Source organism: Plectropomus leopardus, chromosome 15 (assembly GCF_008729295.1).
Source record: "Plectropomus leopardus isolate mb chromosome 15, YSFRI_Pleo_2.0, whole genome shotgun sequence".
NCBI classification, from domain to species: Eukaryota; Metazoa; Chordata; class Actinopteri; order Perciformes; family Serranidae; genus Plectropomus; species Plectropomus leopardus.
Genome location: NC_056477.1, coordinates 240,440 through 261,800, shown reverse-complemented (window position 1 = coordinate 261,800; position 21,361 = coordinate 240,440).

Below are 21,361 nucleotides of genomic sequence, written 5' to 3'. Positions count from 1 at the left end.
TCTTGCAATGCTATTTGTGAGAAATAAGACAATTTTAATATATTTAAACTTGACAGCTGGTATTTACTGATAAACATGTATGTATATGTCAAAATAATCCTTTTGACAGAGAAAAAATCAATAAAAAATGTACACAATTATGATGTTAAATGCAGAAATGTAATAAAGGGTGTGTGATGCCTCTCTCACTGAACACACAGGGCAGGACTGTGTTAATGGAGGCAGCTAATACGCTTAATCATTTAGGCAAACCACGTTTTTTCCTCGGTACATTTAAAGAGGCAAAGTCGCATCATCGGCTGTATTGATTCACCAGCTTCCTCTTCTGCTGAGAGCAACAATGTCCACAATAAAAAACCCACAGGAGAATGGATTAGCTCACCACTGCTTCCAGAACAGAAAAATAAACATCACAACACTATGAAAAGCACTTCTTGTGACCTTTTTAAAGTAAAATCTATTTAATTTACTTTCTGTCGCGCTGCTCTGCAGTTTTATATTTCATCTTGTCAGCGCAGCTTTATGGGACATTTCCATTAAAGAGTCTTGACATTTGGTGTCAGTTGTAGCTAATCGCTGCACAGCATTAAAAAGTTTCTGCAGGCTGTTAGCGAGGCCCTCGCAGACAGACAGGTCATTAGATAAAGCAGGCAACTTGACGACAACAGTGTGAACAGGTGCTGTTGTGTCCTGGACGCAGATGTAAGCCGTTAATGACGTTCAGATATCAGATGTGCTCTGTGAGATGTGCAGCATTCATGCTGTGTGAAATCTACAGCTTCTCATTACAGGACAGTGGAAACACAACTTGATCTCTCTGGAGGGCTAACTTATGTTCAGTGGTAGAAGAAAGTATTCAGATCCTTTACTTCAATGAAAGTGCTTAAATCACCCTGGGAAAATACTGTGTTACAAGGAGAAGTCCTGCTTTGACAATAGCATTTAAGTAAAAGTAAGGAAGTATTACTGTGAAAATGTACTAAAAATTATTAAAAGTTAAAGTTCCAAATGCAGAAAAATCCTTAAAAAAAAAAACACCCCAAAAAACTAAAAAAAAAAAAATATTAAGAAAAAGAAAAGAAAAGAAATTAAAAGAAAGAAAATGACCTTTAAGTGTTAAAAGTCAAAGTACCCAATGCTGAAAAAATCTTAAAAAACATACCGCCAGAAAATTATAAAATTATTTGAAAAAAGCCTCAAAAATATTTGCAAATAAATTAGGAAAAAAAACATTGAAAGATGTAAAAAAAAGTTTTTTTTAAAAAAAAAAGAAATAAAAATATTTAAAAAAAACACCAAACATACAAATAATGCCCTCAAACTCAAAATTATTTACAAAAAGTACCAGAGACTTTAATTTTTATCAAAACAGTTGGCAATTAACTCTGTCTTGACAGACTGATTTATCAGCTACTAGTTGCAACTATGCTTGTGTAAACCCTTTTTTTGTTGTTTTTTGTTTTTCAGGAGGGAATAACAGCTCCATAGATGTGTTTTTTTAGTGTTTTGTTGTTTAAACTGTCAAGTAATGTCATTTCCTAAAAAACAAAAGTGAAGTGAAAGCAACCTGAGCCCCTGCCTATGTGGCGTGGGGAGATATAAATTGCATTATCCCATAATCGGTTATTTACCTGTACCTGCAGTGTGAAGCACAAGGGCACACTAATTGTTATTTGCTGTACCTATTAATGGGAACGCTGCTGAATCAGCATTCACACAAATAAAAAGCAAAGATAACAATAGTGTGAATGCTGTTTCAGCAGCTTTTTATCGCCCTTATTATCCCGATGACTTAATTTTTCCTCTAAGTTTTCCAGTCGACTACTACCGTACCTTCTGCTGTAAAAAATGTCAAAATGTTAACATGGCAATCTATGACATTCATGCTTGACTTGAACTTTAAAAATATTGAGCTTTTTTTTTTGCTGGTGAGGGAGAAATCTTCACATCCTTTTTAACCTTTTCCACTTTGAAGTTTTACTTCTTCAGCACACTTTCAGCTACAGACTTTAAACTTTAAACTTTAAACACGCCATAAGACTTTGAACTATTTCATTTCATTTCAATTCAGCCTCTTAATTTTGTCTGCAGAGTTTGACACAGTTTACATGTTATGTTGTTTCCAGTCTTCTTCGAGTTTATGATGGCTTTTTTTTTTTTAAAACGTTTTTTTTTTTTTTTTACCTTCACCTGATTTTTGTTTTATTATTTTAATTAATTGTTATTTACTTATTATTAATCTTTTATTATTTATTTGGCTTTTAATTTTCTTTTACTTTATGTGGGGCTCCCACACTTGATTTTTGTATCTATTTTTTTAATTTATCTAAAACTTTAGATTAACAGTTTAGAATTAAAATCTCACTGTCTCCTCTCCTTCTCACCTGCTTTTTCTCATACCTCTCCCCTCTGCTTGTCATCTTCCCTCCTCTACTCTCGATATCACTCGAGTAACCCTTTTTATGATGCCTGTTCAAAACAGGAATTAAATGGGATCTTTAGAAAATTATCCAAAATGACAAAAAAAACGTGAGAAATGACCACAAAAAACGATATATGTATAATATCATAATTACATACATAATACATATGTACATACAATACATTTCTAACACTTTTTCAGTCACTTTCTCATGTTTTTTTTGCTTTCTATTTTGATTATTTATTTTTTCATTTCTTGAATTCATTTTAATTGCCTTTACCTCATGTATATAATAGAAATCAAACTAATCTGCTCAGTCTGCTCGGTTAACTCTAAACCTTGTACTTCTTGCACTTCAAATTACACTTTAATTTATTTTAGCTGACTCACAAACCTTGTAGTTGAAAGACCAAAATGTTTTTTTTTTTTTGTGAAATCATCCACCACATCATGACTGTGCTTCCAGTGAACAGTTCACCGCCAACTCTTTCAGTAAAACCTCATGACTCAGCCGCCGGGCTTCAGGTTTGAGCCAAAAAGTCGACCTCTCACATCACTTTCACTTGTGGTGTTGGATGAATGTTGAACTATATTTATGCTTGACAGAGAGAAAACTGAAAAGTGCCGTCTAATAGAGTGGGAAGTTAACTTCATTCAGCCCGCAACAAGAGAGAGATTTTAATTTAAACATCGTGTTTGTTGATTCCTTTAGGCAGGTGCCACCCTTCAGAGTCAAGTTCTACCTTGAATCAAATTATGAGTCAGATCCGACTTTTTTTAAGCCTTTTTCTTTAAATTAAAAAAAAAACCCAAAAAGTCAACTGTTAAGTTGAAATACTGATGAAGTTCATTGCAAGAAAGTGGTTAAATATCTGATCAGGTGGTCACTTTGATATCCATTTATGTGCAGAACATAGGTTTGGTAATTTGGTTAAATGCTGGATTTAAATCATGCAGAAAAAAGTTGAAGAAACTCTCAGATTTTAATCTTCCTATTTCTGCCTGCCAAACAGAGCAGCTGAAGTTGAAACTGATACTGCGATTAAAACTCAAGATAAAATGTAATAAAATTGATTTAACTCTCTCACTATTGGGTTCTCAAAATTGACTTTGAGTTGTAATACTTTCCTTTTGATGAAAAACCTGCAAAATGAGCAATTTCAGTAGAGAGTGTTGTGTCGTCAGCCATGTTCAGGCGAGCTTAATCACCATAAAAGAAGAGTATTGTCCTCATTGGCTGATAATTGGAGTATTAAGGACCATAATAGTCACACGTTTACCAGCAGAGTCTCAGTTAATTAGGTCTGAAGAAGAACTAACGAGACCAAAGGGAGAGAAAAAAAACTCAGTCTTTAAGAGTTGATAACAGCAGAAACACAATCATCTTTAATTAACTTTTTGTTTCTGGCAACATGTTCACGGTGCTCTCAACCTCCTGCCCAATGCATGCTGGGATAACCATGAACAAGAGAATCACTTTAGAGAAGCACAAACGTAGAATTAACATTTTAATCCGTTTGTGGATCATTAATACAATACTGTAGCTGCAGTGCAGTCCGGAAAACTAAATAAAGAAAGAAAGAAAGAAATCTCACTGTTAATAACTTCCAGGACTTTAAAGAATGTAACTGTGATTTTTCACAATACACTATATTATAAAACACGATACAGCAACTTACTGCGAAAGTGACGCAACTAGTATCCAGTCATTTACTGTAAATGTACAGTCAAATATTTTTACTGTGTGTACTATAACACTGTATCATTTCTCAGTAATTCAATGTGAAATATTACAGTTATGTCCTGTACAATGCTGGAAATAATGACAATATATTTACATTATATTTTCTATATCACTGTATCCGTTTTTTACAATATAATATAATTATAATATAATTGTTAAATTATAATATAATTGTTAAATATTACAGTTACATCCTGTAAAACCATAAAAAATCAAAGTATATCTAAATCTATATCAGTATATAATTAGTGATTTATTGTGAAATATTACAGTTACAGTCTGTAAAACCCTGAAAAAAATCACAGTATCTTTGCATCTATATCCCTGTATAATTTGTATGTAATATCTTGTTAAATAGTACACTTACATCCCGTAAAATGCTGAAATAATCAGTGTCTATCTATATAGTACTTATCATATTTACATTAAATTATTGTGAAATATTACAGTTGCTTTCTTTAAAAGCCTGGAAATATCACAGTATCTTTGTATCTTTATCACTATATAATTTGTACATAATTTATTGTGAAATATTACAGTTGCGTCCTATAAAAGCCTGGAAATTATCACCGCATCATTGTACACTGTTAATTATTATTAGGACTGCTTATTGTGAAAATAATGAAGTGATTTGTTGCAAATGCACAGTCAAACATTTTTGAGTGCTGAGTAACTGCTGACGTGCGGCTCGTCTGATAGTCTGAGCTTTCGGTGGGTTCGCTGACAGCACGCGGCAATCAGACAAGTGAAGTTAATGAACTTTTCGGAGGGAGCGCGTCTATTTACACTAATTACACCTGTAATCTCCAGTAAAGGTGTGATGACAGAAAAAAAAACAAAAGAAAACAATTACAGCACTTCAGTTTCATGAGCTAAAATACCGTCGGCTACACATGCGATTGATTGATTGATTAATTTGTTTATTTAACGATAACAATACAAAAAGGATACAAAGATGCACGCGTAGCCCTTTCTAATATGTCCACATAACAAAATATCAATTCTACAAACCAATAATAGACAGTCATACCGGATACAGTGTTTTCTGGCGTAATGTCCACGCATTTTCAATGAATCTGGCTACGGCATAAATCTGGCCTTAAAGAGTCAGCTCAACATATCACACTCAGCCAACCATAATAAGTCAGGTTCTCCGCCTGATCTTTGTGATTATTTATAATATGATTATAACAGAGACCGCCTCTCTCAGACAAAACACACACACACACACACACACACACACACACACACACACACACACACACACACACACACACACACACACACAGAAGGGAGGGCTGTCTGTTCAGTCTGTCCTCCTCCGCAGCCACCACGTCCCTTTGTGTCATAATTCTTGGTTTCCGATGCGAACAGGCAGCCGAGGGGCAAACAGCGGCTCGGCCTCGACATACCTGCTGTTGCTACCAGCTATTTAACATGACAGCGGGCCGCAGAGAAGGAAAGGTCAAACATGTAAGTAGGTGTGTGCCTCAAAAGCAACATATATATATATATATATATATATATAGTATATGTGTGTGTGTGTGTAAGATAAAAGCACAGGATAAATAACCTGTGTGAAAAATACTGAGAGGATGGCGAGGTGTGTGTGTGGACGGATGTTTGGTTGTAAACATCTTGAGGCAATTTACATTCAACTTTTGTATTGCCAGTATCATTAAAGTAAGTGTGTGTGTGTGTGTGTGTGTATGAGGTCTTCAAAGCAGCTTGATTTTCCAGTTAATGACTGTTCACTTCAAAGCCACACACACACACACACACACACACACACACACACACACACACACACACACACGCTGTCTTATATGTCCCCATCTGTGTTACATCTTGTGTGCCTCTCAAAGCCACCAGTCACATTTCTGCTGAACTCTCCAGCTGTGTGTGTGTTTATATTCATATGTGCTTTTATGCATGTGCTCATGCATATTCGACAAATGAGTAAGTGCAGATCTTTGTGTGTGAGTGTGTGTGTGTGTGTGTGTGTGTGTGTGTGTGTGTGTGTGTGTGTGTGTGTGACGGAGACAGAGCGAGGGTCTGAGCATGACAGCTGCAGATGTTGCAGGACTGCTGAATCCACAATTTATGTGCACACACACACAAACAAACACACACAAACACAAACACACATGCTGTACAACAAGAATGATTCGTCATTCGAAGGGATAAAACAGATGTACAGATGTGTGTGTGCAACCGTTCTCTTTCCAAACTTGTCAAAAAAACGCACCTTAGTCATTGGTTTCGGCGTCAGACACCAACACAAAAAGCCACCTTTCGCGGTGGTATGATTAACCCCGGGGGGCGTCAGGTTATAACAGCCGGATGGCACATTTCTGGTGGTATAATAAGCCACCAGGCGACGTCAGTTTTTAACGCCGCCTTTAATGGCGTGGCGCTGGAAAGTCCCCATAAGGCGGGTGAGAGGGTGGCGGATGGGTCAAACAAACCACAGACTTTCAGCCTGCTGTGTCCTTGCTGTATAATTGTCAAATCATGATGTTTTATTTTGTTGCGAAGGAAATAAACATTGATACGAGGTGTTTTACAGACGTTGTAAGCTTATTTTGAAAAAGACTGTGAGCATCTAAACCAGCAGAAACTGAACATTTCCTGTGAAAACAACTATGTATTTTGAAAAAAACACAATGAATTCTACACTTTGAAACCTGGATAGACATCACTGTTCTTGTGCTGCTTTCAGACGCCTTTCACGAGTATTTAACCCTTTGAACTAAGCAAATTAGTGTAATTTCTTTCAAAAACATGAAAAAAGGCCATGACAAATTTGGTAAGAAATGTTCCATGTTCCAGAAATTTAAAGAAACTTTATTAAAAAATGTATTTAGAAAATTATTTTTAAAACAGCTTGGGGGAAAGAAATAGGAAAGAAAAAAAAAAAAAAGCTCAGAGTAAAATACATATTAATGGATAATTATAATAATCAGATATTTTAAATTATATTTTAGGGTTATTATTTTTTAAACACATTTTCCAGGTCATTTTGTTGTTGTTGTGTTGACTCTCGTTGTTGTGAGTGGGTTTTTATTCTTTTTCTACTTATTTATTTTTCAAAAATAATTTTGAGTCATTCCGTCTTTCATTGCTCGTTGCCCTCATATTTTTAAAGAAAATGGACCAATTTGTTCCGGTTTTAAAGTGTTAACAGGCGTCGTCCCGGAGTGTCAACAGTGGACGCAAGAGGACATCTTGTGCATTATATGTAGACATAAAATCCAAGTGGCGATATTTGGTTGGGATGAGAGTGTGATGGCTTGTAAACGTGGAGTTGATCTAATTATTATGTGCGCTGCTGTTTAGCTAAATATGAGTTGTAATAATAATCAAATAATTTTTATATATCTACAAAAGTAGCTGAAACTGCATTTGCAGTGCAGTAAAAAGTACGATATTTCTCTGTAAAATGTAGTGCAGTACAAGTATTAAGGAACAGAAAACAGAAAGACTCTCTGTCTCTCTCCTTTTATACAGTCATTGTCGTGTTATGAATTATTAACTAATTGTCCTGGTTATATGAGAAGTATGCGATGCAGCGTGTGTCGGCCTTATTGTCTGGCTAATGTTGCAGCTTCAAAGCAGTGTCGAAATTCAATAATGAGCCCAAACTCCCTTTGTATCTTCCCCATTTGGTATCATCAATCTTCACTGTTAAATCAGACACTTCCATGTACTCACACACTGTTTATGATACAAAAACATGGTTGTATACATTAGATGAAAAAAAAAAATAGATTATGTTATACACAGAACTATTACTTAATGTTGAAGTTCATGTTTTTATGTACTTATTTTTTTTATATTCTAGGCAACCCTGCCTACAAGAAATTGCATTTATAAATTAAATTATAAACTGAGCTTTATAGCGCTGTAGTCACTGTAAGTGGATGTTACATTGCAAGATTGGATTTTTGTCCCAAAAAAACCCAAATAGAATATATGGAAAGTAAATATTTTATGATCAATATCAATATATTTGATTCATGTATTAACAGAAAAGTAATCCCCTTGGCATTATTTTTTCTTCACATTTGTCGGGTCAAATGAGTTGTATATAAATGCAGTTTTCAGTGTTGTGCAGGAAGTGATTTGTGGAATATTTGCCTCATTATTACTACTAAACTACTGCATTGTAAGTTTCGGATGCTTTGTATCCACCACTGCTGGCTCTTGTCATTCTTTACCAGCAATTGCAATTTGCTTGTTAGAAAAAAAAAAACCTCATTGTTTGGCTCAACATTCATGCAGTGAGCCAACAGAGGGCTCCCAGGTGAAAGTCCGGGTTTACTGGACCCCAGCTCACTCTGTAGGAACTTCTGAGCTTCTTATATTACATCATTCAGCCTGGTAGCTGTCATACCGCTGCTTCAGGCGCTGTCCACCTGCGTTATTATCTGACGCTGCTTTTTGTGTCAGTTTCTGACGCCAAAGTCACTGACCAAGTGGCAGTATCAACTGCAAATACACTGCAAAACTGCTGATGAGGCAAACTAACTGTAGAAACAGTATAACGGCATCATCCATGTTTATTCATAAAAAAAACATCATTATTGAACTAAAATATGAATGAATCATAAAAGCACTCTTGCACTCTTTGTCAGCTTCTTCTTCAGCAGCCAAACAGCTTTTTATTCCCATCCTCTGCTCCAAGTGCATCTTGGCTCATTCAGGAAAAACTCTATCCAAATTTTTTTTCTTTTCTTCTAGAGCTGAAGATTCACGGATATTATTAGACTCACCGTACCTCACAGTTTTACACAAAAAATGATAATTTATTTCCTCCATCCATCTCTGACTTGCATCTCTGTCACATGTCCCCACTGGGAGGAGCAAAGACACAAAGAGGAGACGTGAGCGAGGGTGTCCTCCGCCTCGCTGATCATCTCTGGCTGCTCGCTCACTGAATCTCAGCTTCTACTTTTCAAGTAGTGCTGCCTTTCACAAACAGAAAGGACTCGCAGGACATAAAACTGCCAAATGTTGGACGTAATGCCAGGTCAGGTTTTAGGCTTTTAATGGTGAGTTTTGGCAAGAGTCATTTTTGGCTGAGGTTGGCTTGTACTTCCTACATGCAGCTGTTCTAAATCACGCCTTGTCTGTAATAATCCCCTCTGACTCCCTGTTTCTCTGTGAAGCCAGTTTAGTGCAAAAACTGGGAACCAATGTGGAGATCACTGAAACCTGCAGTGAGGCTTTAACCCTTTAAAACCTCAGCACATTGGCTTGATTTCTTTCAAAAAAATGGAAAAAAGGTAATGAACAACTTCACAAAAGACGACACAAAAATTAGCAAGAATTTCGTTAAAAGTATGAGTGAAAAATTACCTTAAAACTAGTAAAAATAAATGAATAAAAATTCACACACACAAAACAACATTAAAAAACAACAAAATGACAGAGAAAATGTGCTTAAAAATTATAATAATCCTATAACATCATTTTAAATATGTGATTTTCTAACTTTTTGGTTTGTTTTTTTTTTACAACAAATTTTAAGGTAATGAGCAAATTAACAAGAAATGACCTTAAAACGTGCAAGAAATTAGCAAAAACGTACAAGAAAATTACCTGAAGCATTTAAGAAAGAAAAATAAATAAAAACAAACAAGGAAATTGAAGAAAAAAGACTAAAATTAAAACATGCTAAATAGCCATATTCTGCCATATTATTATTATTGTTATTATTATTATATATAATAATATGAATAAAAATAATGAGTAACTTGGTAAGAAATGTTTAACAAATTGCAAGAAATAAGTAGATTTAGACAAGGTAAAAAAACTAAAGAAAAATGTCTCCAAAAACAAGAATAAAGCTCGGAAAAACTATATTTATGATTATAATAATTATGCATTTAAAATTATGTTACCAAAATATAAGTTTTAAGCACTTTCCTCCAAGTCTTACTTGCATTGTTTCTTTTTTAAAAAAACATTTTCTTTCTTTCTCATTCATGCAAATTTCTTTTTTCTTTTTACTTTTACTTAATTTTTGTGTCATTCCTTCTTTCATTGTTCCTTTTCTTCCTCCATGGTTTTTCAGAGAAATAAACCAATAAAGGCAATCAGTTAGCTATTATTTTTTAAATTTTAATATCGACTTTTCAGATTTTAGAGTGTGCAAACTCTGATCTTCAGTGTGAAAGTTGAACGTGGTACATTCCCAGTCACCGCCCGACCTCCACACCCTCGCCATGTAACTGACACACCAGCTCCTGCAGAATCTGCAGTTTGGACGTAATTCCAAGGGACACGGAGCTCAGAGGCAATTCTGCTCATGTCCAAAAATTACCTGCATGTCATTGCCCATAATTTGCCCTCATGCAGTATTATAGTCTCTGTGTAAAGCCGGAGTCGTCTGTTCAAGGTGAATTTTACCACTGAGAAATCGTCGTCCTACCAGGTTTCAGAAGGGATTTAGAACCAAGGAGAAGTTTCGTCTATTCAGTGGTAGCGCTGGATTTACACACATGACTGCGCTGGGAGTAAAGGGGGGGAGGAGGTGAGGAGGAGGAGAGAGGGGTGGAGGTTTTCAAATGTCAAGTCCGCAGAGATTAACAAGCCAGTGAGGGAGGACTGAGCTCGATTCGACTCTGCTCTCTAACTCTCCTCCCTCGGCCTCCTCCCTCTCCAACATCCTCTCTTAAGGACACACAGTCTGTCTCTCCTCGTCTTCTTTTTCACGCTCTAACATCCCTCCTGTCTCTCGCACATAAGCAAGCACACATTCTTGTGTCATTCCCTTTCTTTCCTTCACAAACTCTCGCTCTCGCCGGCATATTTTAATACCCGTACAGTGTGGGGATTTGGTGAATGAGAAGGAAAAGGAAAAAAAAAAAAGTGTGAATAAATTTTAGAAAGGGGCTAGTGGTGGGAACAGAAACATGGCTCTCATTGTTATGCATGAAAAGTCTGGCTGAGGAGGGGGAGGAGGAGGAGGGGGAGGAGGGGGAGTGAGGTGGAAAGCAGAGACCGGTAGCTGTGTTTTTTATGCAAACTTATAATCGATTGATAGGAAGAATCAAAAAGAGCAGGTGTGAAGGCTCACAAGCAACAAAGCAGCACCCGAGGGAAACGGTGCGATGGGAGCAAGAAGTTGGGTTAGAGGATTTTTTGCCTCGAGCATCGCAGGGAGAGATATCTGGAAAGTGTACTGCAGGAGAAGTAATAAAGAAGCTAGATTAAATTATTTAATGGAGCAACAATGATAGTTCCCATCACCCGAAACCTCAATTAGTGCCTCAATGGAGGCTTAATGAGAGGACAGCCGGGAAATAAAATCACCCGGTGTGTGTAGTGTTTAATGATTTTTAATCTTCTGATCCACTCAATGCCTGTCATTGTCATTAAGATTATTTTAAACATGTTTAATTTTACAACTGGAATGACATAAGTCTGAAGAAAACCTTTGAGATCCATGTCCACTCCAGCCAAGTAACCAGAAGATCATATTATGATCATTATGTAGCAGATATGTTCAAATTTAAGTTTAAAAAATTCTATGATTTATGTGGGTTTTTGTGCCACTGTTGCTGCTAGAAAATGAGCCATGCTAACTTAAAAGCACTCATGTTTGGTGCTCAAAAAGCTGCCAAGGCGTATGTTTATTTATAGGAACGCCAGTGTTAACGTGTTAAACTCAGTGTGATTTCTTTCATCGTGTTCAATGCCAACCGACATTCCTGTTTCTATGAGGCTGCACTGGGTTGCAAACCTATAGAGCGATGACACTGATATCATATGAAACTAGAGGAATCCAGTGGCACTGAATATGTCGTGCTAGCTTTTCAGGAGGGGGCCTAAATAAAGTTAGGCTAAATGTTTGCAATGGAGGACTGGCATAGCCATTTCACAAGGGGCCCTTGACCTCTGACCTCCAGATATCTGAATGAAAATGGGTTCTGTGGGTACCCATGAGTCTCCTCTTTACAGACATGCCCACTTTATGATAGTCCCATGCAGTTTTTTTTGGGAGGGGGATTTAATTCCTCAAGAATTAAACCCCATTAATCAAGACAATCTGGTAAGAAATGCTTTTTACTTTGTTAAAAGACTTCATAACTGTAAATGCAAAATAATGGAACTGAAAACGTGATTAAAAAATGTGATAACTGCAATGAAATAAAGAAATTCTGTGATTAATCGCGCGTTTCAAAGAATAATCGTTTGACAGCCTTGTTTATAACATGGTAGTTGAATGTTCAGGAACATTTAATTATTTGGTTATGGTGAGAAAAAGATCATTGGCTAAAAATACAATGATTTGGAGGCACAATAGTCTGTAAAAATAACTTATGAAACGTACAAATGTAAGTTTGCAGAAATGTACAATGCCAAATTTTTCTCCAATCTTCTCCTTATCGCAACTAACACATTTTTGTATCCCAGACATCATCACTCACAGCCCTACAGGTGCAAACCATCCTCTTAGCTGTGTTTAAACTGTTATTGATTACATTTTACTTGATATTGATCAGCTGAAGCTTCCTATTTACAGACTGACTAGAAATAGGTCAGAGTCAGAAGGATTTTACTGATCTGCATCCAACAACATCAGAAAACGATGGAGACGTGCAGGAGAAAATGAAAATCCTGACTTGTATTACGTGATTCCAGGCGACACTTATTCATCTTCATTTACATTTCTTAATCTGTCAGTGTTTCAGTTAAACACACGGTCTGATTCCTGCATCTGAAAGCGCATCATGTTCCACAGAATTTCATGTTTGAGATATTTTTCACTTTGTTGGTGCCAATGACAGTTTTCTGAAAAGTCAGCGTTATAATTTCAAATTACATTCAAAATTAACTTTTCTTTTTTTTTCCAGTGCTCCACAGTGAATTCCCTGCTGTAAGTGAGATATGATTGCTAAATTAAAGTTATGTGGTGCTTTTGGAATAAGACAATGCATTAGGGATTCATTTGGTTTGGAAATAAAAACAAAGTTTGAAAAATCATAATACAACAACTGAGGAGAATCAATGTGCAATTTCTAAAAGGATGTTTGTAAAGCGTGTTGTATTTAAATTGACACGTCTTTGGTGCCATCCAAAATTGGCTCCTGGGGACCTGAAAGAATATTTCCAATTCAAACAGTATTTTGTTTGTAGGATTTTTATAAAACACATAGTGTTGGTTTAGCTTGGCTCGAGATAATAAAACATTTTTTTATATGTCTGTGCGGAAGACAATATTGGTTTTCCTTGCCAATACAAACACAATATTGGTATACCGAATTGAGAACATGAACTTTGTGCAGAACTCTGCAGATATATAATGCATTTTCCAAATATACCATAAGTCATCTGTGCACGGGGAAAAGCATGAAGAGTTTGGATGTGAATGGAATTTAAAGAATCGCTGATCAGAGTTCTGCTGTAGATTCAATCAGCTCAGAGCTGTGATGTGTTATAAGAAGTGGCAGTCAGACTAAATTGATTCCACAGAGTGTATCTGCAGCAGGTGTGTGTGTGTGTGTGTGTGTGTGTGTGTGTGTGTGTGTGTGTGTGTGTGTGTGTGCATTTCACTATTTAATCTTCAACTTGCGATGGCCTAGTTATATAAGCAGCATAATGATGACCATGGACGCAGACGGGACGCACTGACTGACTGACTAGAGGGTCTGAATGTACAGTATGCACTGATTGCAATCATGCACACTCACGAGACACAAACACACACACATGCACACACACACATGCACACACCCTGCTTCAGCATACACAGCTGTCAGAAACAAGGCCAGTCACACCAGGTGAAGGACTCTTGATTTAACGTCGTTATTGAGGAGTCAGTCATATTGTTTTGGAATTTACTGCAGCAAAAAAAAAAAAGGCTGATTTAATTTTGAAAAATGGCAGCAACAATACATGTATTCACACAACTGACTCCATATCTGATCTCATTAAAACAGATACATTTTCAAAACAAATTCCATCATTTTTCCTGAAAATGGAGCATAATAAATAATAGTAATAGTACAAATTGTAATGTCACTCATCAGTATATAGCAATGCTTAACAAAGATGGGTGAGCCAGTACGAAAAGCCCCTTACATCTAAAATCTGGCGTTTGGTTATTTTTGTTTTCACAGAAATTTATCTGCTCCAGCTCCAGTTGGCAATGATGTAAATGTGACATCTAGGGAGACGCACACACCGGCGTTTCCCGGCCATCCAGCTATCTGGCGGCATGCAATAATACCGTGGAGAAGTTCTGTCCAGCTGACATCTAGCGGTGTATCATGCAGGCAAGAAAGGTAGGTTTTTCCCCGTTATAGGGGGTTTTTGGGAGTTTTTCCTCAGTCGATGTGAGAGTTTAAGGACAGAGGGATTTCATATGCTGTTAAGCTCTGTGAGGAAAAATGGGGTTTGTGACACTTGGCTTTATAAATAAAACTGAAAGAACTGCAAAAAATGGCAGAATGAGAACAGGCTGAACATCTTTTTTTTTTTTCAGTGGGCAACACCCACATTAATGCCGGGGTCAAATGTCTCTGCAGCAGTCACAGGTTTTATCAGCTCCAGCTTCAGTCGGCAGATATAGAAATATGACACCTCAAACTTTGTTTGATGCAATAATGTGCTGCCACAAAATAACGCTCGAACAAGCATCATCCAAATTGGTCGCCTCGATTTCAAGAAAGGGACTGAATAAGTAAAAAATATAAAAACAAGGTAAATGCTGTTACATTTCCACCGTCCTCCCTGCTGCTTTTCACTGTTTACTGTCTGGTTTTCTGGCCTGTTTGTGACCACGGTCTGCTGCAGAACCGTTCACACAGCTCTGGTCTACTGGCAGTGTGAAAAGAGACTAATGCCTGTTTTTAGCGTGTCATCCCGTGTGAAGAAAACCTGCATACACGCACTAATTTTGGTGACCAAAGGTGCAAGTCAGTGTGTGTGTCTCTGTCTCAGTCTGGTTTATATCAAAGGCAGCTGGATGCCAGCTGTCAATCATTCAGATAACTGGCCTGACCACAAACACACACACACACACAATCACGCACACAGAGGACCACCCAGGGGCCAATCTGTCAGTGTGTGTGTGTGTGTGTGTGTGTGTGTGTGTGTGTGTGTGTCTGTAAGAGTGAAGCCAGTTGTTTTCTGTCCAGCTGAAGTTGCTGGCCCTCACCCTGAGCCATCCATCACTGGACAGAACGACAGAGATAAAGCCAAACATAGAGAGAGACGGATAGAGTCAAGGGCTAAATGGTTGGACAGAGGGAGACAGTAGAGGGGACGGACACACACACACACACACACACACACACACACACACACACACACACACACACACACACAAAGCCAACAGTGAGAGTGAAGTTACTAAACGGTTCGGCAGAGGCAGGCACTAAAAGAGAGGACTGAGGCAGACAAACAGAAAACAGTTTGTTTACACTGTGCTGCTTCATTTTTAGGATCTGCATTTCTCACTAAGTTCCAAAGTTTGTATCCGAGCATCAAGAATGTTTGTTTCATAATGAAAAAAAAAGTCAAATATGAAGATTTCTTCCAAGGCCAGACGGAAACATGTCTCTCATTTGTGTACTGTGTTCCAGCTGGTGTCTGCAGGAACAAAAAATGATGCTGTAAATGAGCAAAAAAGTCACAGTGAGTTTCGTTTTCTCTGCCACAAACTTTGAAAAATTGTAGATCAAGATTTTTTTCAGAATGTAAAACTTAAGCTGCTGTTTCATCTTGTGGCAAAAACTGGTGCCAAAGCTCAAAACCAAGACTTTTAACTCAGAAAACAGAGACAGACAGCTGGAAAACATTCACTGAATGTGTAACTGAGACCAGTGGTGGAAGGAGTATTCAGATCTTTTACTAAAGTAAAAGTACTCATACCACCCTGTGAAAATACTGTTAGAAGTCATTTTTTGAAAATTGTACTTAAGAAAAATAAGTCAGTATAATCAGAAAAATGAACTTTAGAAAATAAAATTTAAAGTAGACAATACTGTAAAAAAAAAAAAAAAGTATTTTTTTTTACAGTTCAAAATTCAAAATTATTTGAAATATTATTTATTAAAAAATATTATTAATAATTAAAAAATAAATCAGAAAAGAACATCCCAAGACTAAAAATGATTACAAATAAAAAGAAATAGAAACACAATAAAAATATTAATGACACAAAAAAACAGCTCAAAACTCAACGTTATTTACAAAAATACTTATATGTTTATCAAAACAGTTGAAAATTAATTCTCTGTGGATTGATTAATTGATTGATTAATCAACCAATCATTGCAGCTTTACTTGATTAAACTGTTGGCAATTTAATTAATTAAAAAAATAAAAAATAACGTCAGAAATTCCAGAAATTCTTCTGATTTTTACGCAAAAGTCTTAAACTGTAGTGTAACTAAAGCTGTCAGATAAATGCAGTGAAGTAAAAAGCACTTACCTCTGAAATGTGCAGCATAAAGTAACATGTAAAGAAAAATACTCAAGTAACATACAAATACTTTTAATTCATACTTAGGAAGAGTACTGAGTAAATGTACTTGGTTATAGTGAATTCTATCACTGACTGAGACCAAAAGCATTTAGGGTCAACAAAGTGTTTCGTGATTATCTGCTTTAGTGAGACAGAAACAGTCATCTTAGTTGTAAACCAGACATTTAGGTCTGCTCTCATGTACAAAAGCTCTTTCACTCATTCACTAAAACCCTGAACTTATCGAGACATCACCCGCAGGAGCTGCGTGTGAGAGCGCACGAGTCCGAGTCACTCGGATCGGACATTAAACAGACTTCATCCTGCCGGCTCCCAGTACAAAGTCTGTGTAATTGAGCCCCATGTGTGAACAGAGCAGGTCACTGCCGGGACAACTCACAGCGAGCGGGCAGGCATGGCGATGACATTTCTGTGATGCAACGAGAATGAAACCGGAAGAATACAAACATCTGACGGGTGAAGAAGCTGCAGACAAAAATGTCTAACTGGAGAGACAGAGAATTTTATGTTGGTAAAACTTCTGTTGGTAAAAGCAGTTGCCGAAATCGTCAGACAAATCCAACAGACAACAAGAGACTCAGTTGTTTCAACACGTCAGGATCGCACGCTGAAATCACTGCGAAAGCGGCGCTTCTTCATGATTTCGGGATGAGATTGGGCTGGTCGACCTGACAAACTTTGGTTTTGGTCTGTAACGACAGGCCGATCATCCTTTTTTCTATTTCTGTGCTCTTGCTTTTAATTAATTCCTCTGTCTATTGATTTTTATTGCACATTATGGCTGTTTTTTCTTATAAACTTGTTTTATGTTTCTTCACTTTTTCTGTTTTTACTTTTGTTGCTTAATATTTCTTTTATATTTATTTTTATGTCATTTGATTTCCACCTCTGGCCTGTCTGCAACTTATTTCCAGAGTTATGGTATCCACGTGCTGTATAATGAATATTCTTTAATTTTATTTATGTATCTACTTATTTTTATATTTATAAATATGTATATTTCTATAAGTTAAGTTTTATTTTTTGCATTTTTGCATGTAAAGCACTGAGCTTCATTGTATGTATGAAAGATGCTATACAAAAAAAGATTATCATTATTATTATAATTAAAAATAATAATAATTAAGTGTAAAGTTATGTTTACACTTAAGTATACAGTTTCTCTTTCACTGTATGAGGATAAAGAGGTGCAACAATGCATTACAAAGCCCACGGTTACATAATTTAGTGTTTCAGAAATTGCCTCTTTTTAAGCTTCTTCTTGCATGATTGGAGAATAAAGAAGGAAAAAAAAATAAATTTTTCAAAAGTACCCATGTATGTGTACACTAACCTTTAGTCAAAGCCATGAAAATATAAAATGTCACACAACTTTTCTCCAATATATCCAAGACATACTTGTGCTGAAATGCACACCAGATTGCTGAAACATTTGTTTTTATGCTTTCTTCCAGTTCATCCAAAGAATGTGAATATTTACTATGAATCAGAGCCTGATATTCAGATGTTTACTGAGAAAAAAGATTTGCGTTTTGTCGTTGTAGCCTTGGCAGCTTGTTTTTATACTTCAAGCTCTAGAATTAGTTAAATGTTTACTCAGGAAGCTCCCTTAAAAATCAAAGCCTTTAACTCATAGTTGTGGTATTCTTGAAAAGACAAAATACCGACACACCCGGCTGTATTTTACTGGGTGTCACTCCAACGAGCAGAAACAAAGTTAACATGCAGGAGGCTGAGGTACAACTGAAAACTCTGCAAAACGCCGTATTTGCATTTGTTTAAAATATGTAAGCTGCTGTGAAATTGTTTTGTGTTTGCTGTATTTTTTACTTCTCTACCATTTTGAGTCCTGCTGAGATGTTTTCCATGGTCTGCTAACAAACTGTTCTCCGATGAGAACCATGTGTGACAGAATTTGTTATATTTAAACAAATATTCCTAAATGGTTACCTGAATCCTGCTGAAAGTTAATTGTGCATCTTTACAGTTTTTCACCCATCTGTGGAGATAAGCTTGGAGCTCGTCAGACAAACGGCGACTTCAGGTGAGCGGGAGGCATATGCATCGTGTTTTCACAGCCTCCCTCACACCTCATGAGACTTGAAAACAATATCAACTTTGGATTCGATTTTCCAATTGACACCCGTGCAATTCTGGCATTTTACCTTTAGCAGTGGCTGTCTGACATTTTCTCACAGTCGCTGGCTGCAGCGAGAGGGATGAATGCTAATCGTTTCTACAGATGTCTTACAGGAAATCCACACAGAGATGAATCTTAATGAGGAAACAAATAATAGAAAGCGCTGATTCACTCCAACAACCCACATGTCTTTCTTAAATCATGTTTATAAAAGTAAGTGGCATCATTAGATAGATAGATAGATAGACAGATAGATAGATAAATAGACAGATAGAAGATAGATAGATAGATAGATAGATAAATAGATAGATAGATAGATAGATAGATAGATAGATAGATAGATAGATAGAGATAAATAGATAGATAGATAGATAGATAGATAGATAGATACAAAGCAAAGGTTCAAGGACTGTCAGAAATTTCAAAATCCAACAGTTTCTGTATTTACAGCTTGTGGTTGTGATGAATGGTATAATTTTGGCAATTTTAATGTTGGAGGACTCATGAAATTGGAAAGCATGTTTTCTTTAGCAATCCCCATTATACTAATACACAAAAAATATGGAGGAAATTTAAAAAAAAAAAAAAAAAAAAAAAATTCAACTTTTAAAAATCACCACAGATAAAAAGTTGGGGTTTTTTTGTTTTTTTTTACCTAAATGTTCATTTAACTTGTTTGGCATGGAGTAAGTGTGCAGGTGTTACTGTTGTCCCTCAAAGACAAAAGTCACGGAAAACTAAAAACAAAACAAAAAAAAAAAAAATTTTTTAAAAAAAGCAAACAAGTTTTGCACACACAAACAAAAATGATTTAAAAAAAAAAAAAAAAGAAATCACTAAAAGATTTTAAATTAAAAAGAGTCACCAAATTTTTTCAAAGAAAAAATTTCACCAAAAGGCTCTCATTCTCCGCCGGTGTGATTCAAACACAATATTATTTAGCATAATTTTTGTACAATTCAAGTTGACATCAGAAGATAAGAGGTAAATAAAACTAAATATATCATATAATATATATAATACTCATAATACATCTCAGCCTTTCATACCCTCAGGTAATGAAAAACAACCAAAAAGTAATTATTGGTCATCGGTATCTTATCGGCTGGAAAGAAGATGGAAATTATCGGTTTATCAGTATCTGTTGAAATAATCATTATGGTGCATCACTGGTTATGATATCTGCATATCTCACTGAGGAGTCAAAGGGAACCTTTAAGCTTGACAGAAATAGTGATTTGATGTATATCGTGATATATATCGATATCGACTGATATGAAAAAAATTATCGTGATCGCCCTGCCCTAGTCCAGGCCAATCCCCAGTGTCTTTAAATCCTAGTAACACGCCTGATTAAAGCTTTGTGCGGCCCTGGACTTTTGCACTGAGGACTTCGCTAATGATTTTGAATTGGCTTGTCATCTGATCAGCCGCCTGTAAGCCGCCTCGTGTACCCGACTTGGCAATTTTTATTTATATACTTATTTGTGTGTGTGTGTATGTGTCAGAAAAGGAGAGAGAGCGGAGGGGAGAGCATGCGCCTGCTTATGAGGATCTACATGGCAGCTTCATAACTCAAACAAATTCCACAGTGGGTGGTTGTGTTGTGCTATTGTGTTCCAAACATGACAAATCTCTAACTCGCTGCTCGCTAATTGTCCCTCGAGCCCGGAGTACAAGCGCATGTTGTGAGCTAATTGTCACCCAAAGGGAATGCACAAATCCACTAAAGTGAGCAGAGACAACATGCACATGGCCGAAACTCTTGTTATTAAAACAAAAACAAATCCATAATAGATTACTGATCACCTGAAGACAGATCTGATCCACCGGGGATCCAATAGATCCTTCAAAGCTGTTAGCATAATGGTGTTAGCTTGGATGTACTGACCCTCAAAAATTCATTCAAGTTGAGGTCAGCTGAACAGTTTCATTTAATTTGCACTCTCATTTGAGTCGTCTAAAGTGGCAATTAACTGCGTCCCGTCGGGAGCTGCCTTATTGGAACGAGGAACAGTTGACTTAAATACTCGGAGCAAACAGAAGCATCTTGTCCTCAGCAGAACCTTCAGTGAGCTGCAGGGAACGTGCAGACACGTGCAGAGCTTCTTTACTTTATACTTTTACTGCCTGTTTACATTACAGTTTATTCATTTTTAATACATTTATTTGTTTCAGTGCTGCACATCTGAGCTGATATTAATTGTATATATGCTGTATATTATCTCTGTAATTCCATTTCTATACTATTTTATGGCTTAGATTCAGCATTTTTATTTGGTTGATTTTTTTTTTTTTCTTTTTCTTTTGATAAGTCATGGAAATATCACTGCTTTGACAGTGCTTTCGGAGTGAGATCCCAATGCCAAAAGGCACCTTCAGTACACCCCTGAACAGCACCAGGTTGAAATGCTGCCAGTAACTACGTTACACAACAAGCACGTAGATCCCTTTAGGGCAGGAGGGGCGGTGGGTTGATGCAACAAACCCAGGACTTTCATGAAAGAGTCCGGTGTTTGCTTCCCATCTGAATGTGATTTATTTATTGTTTGT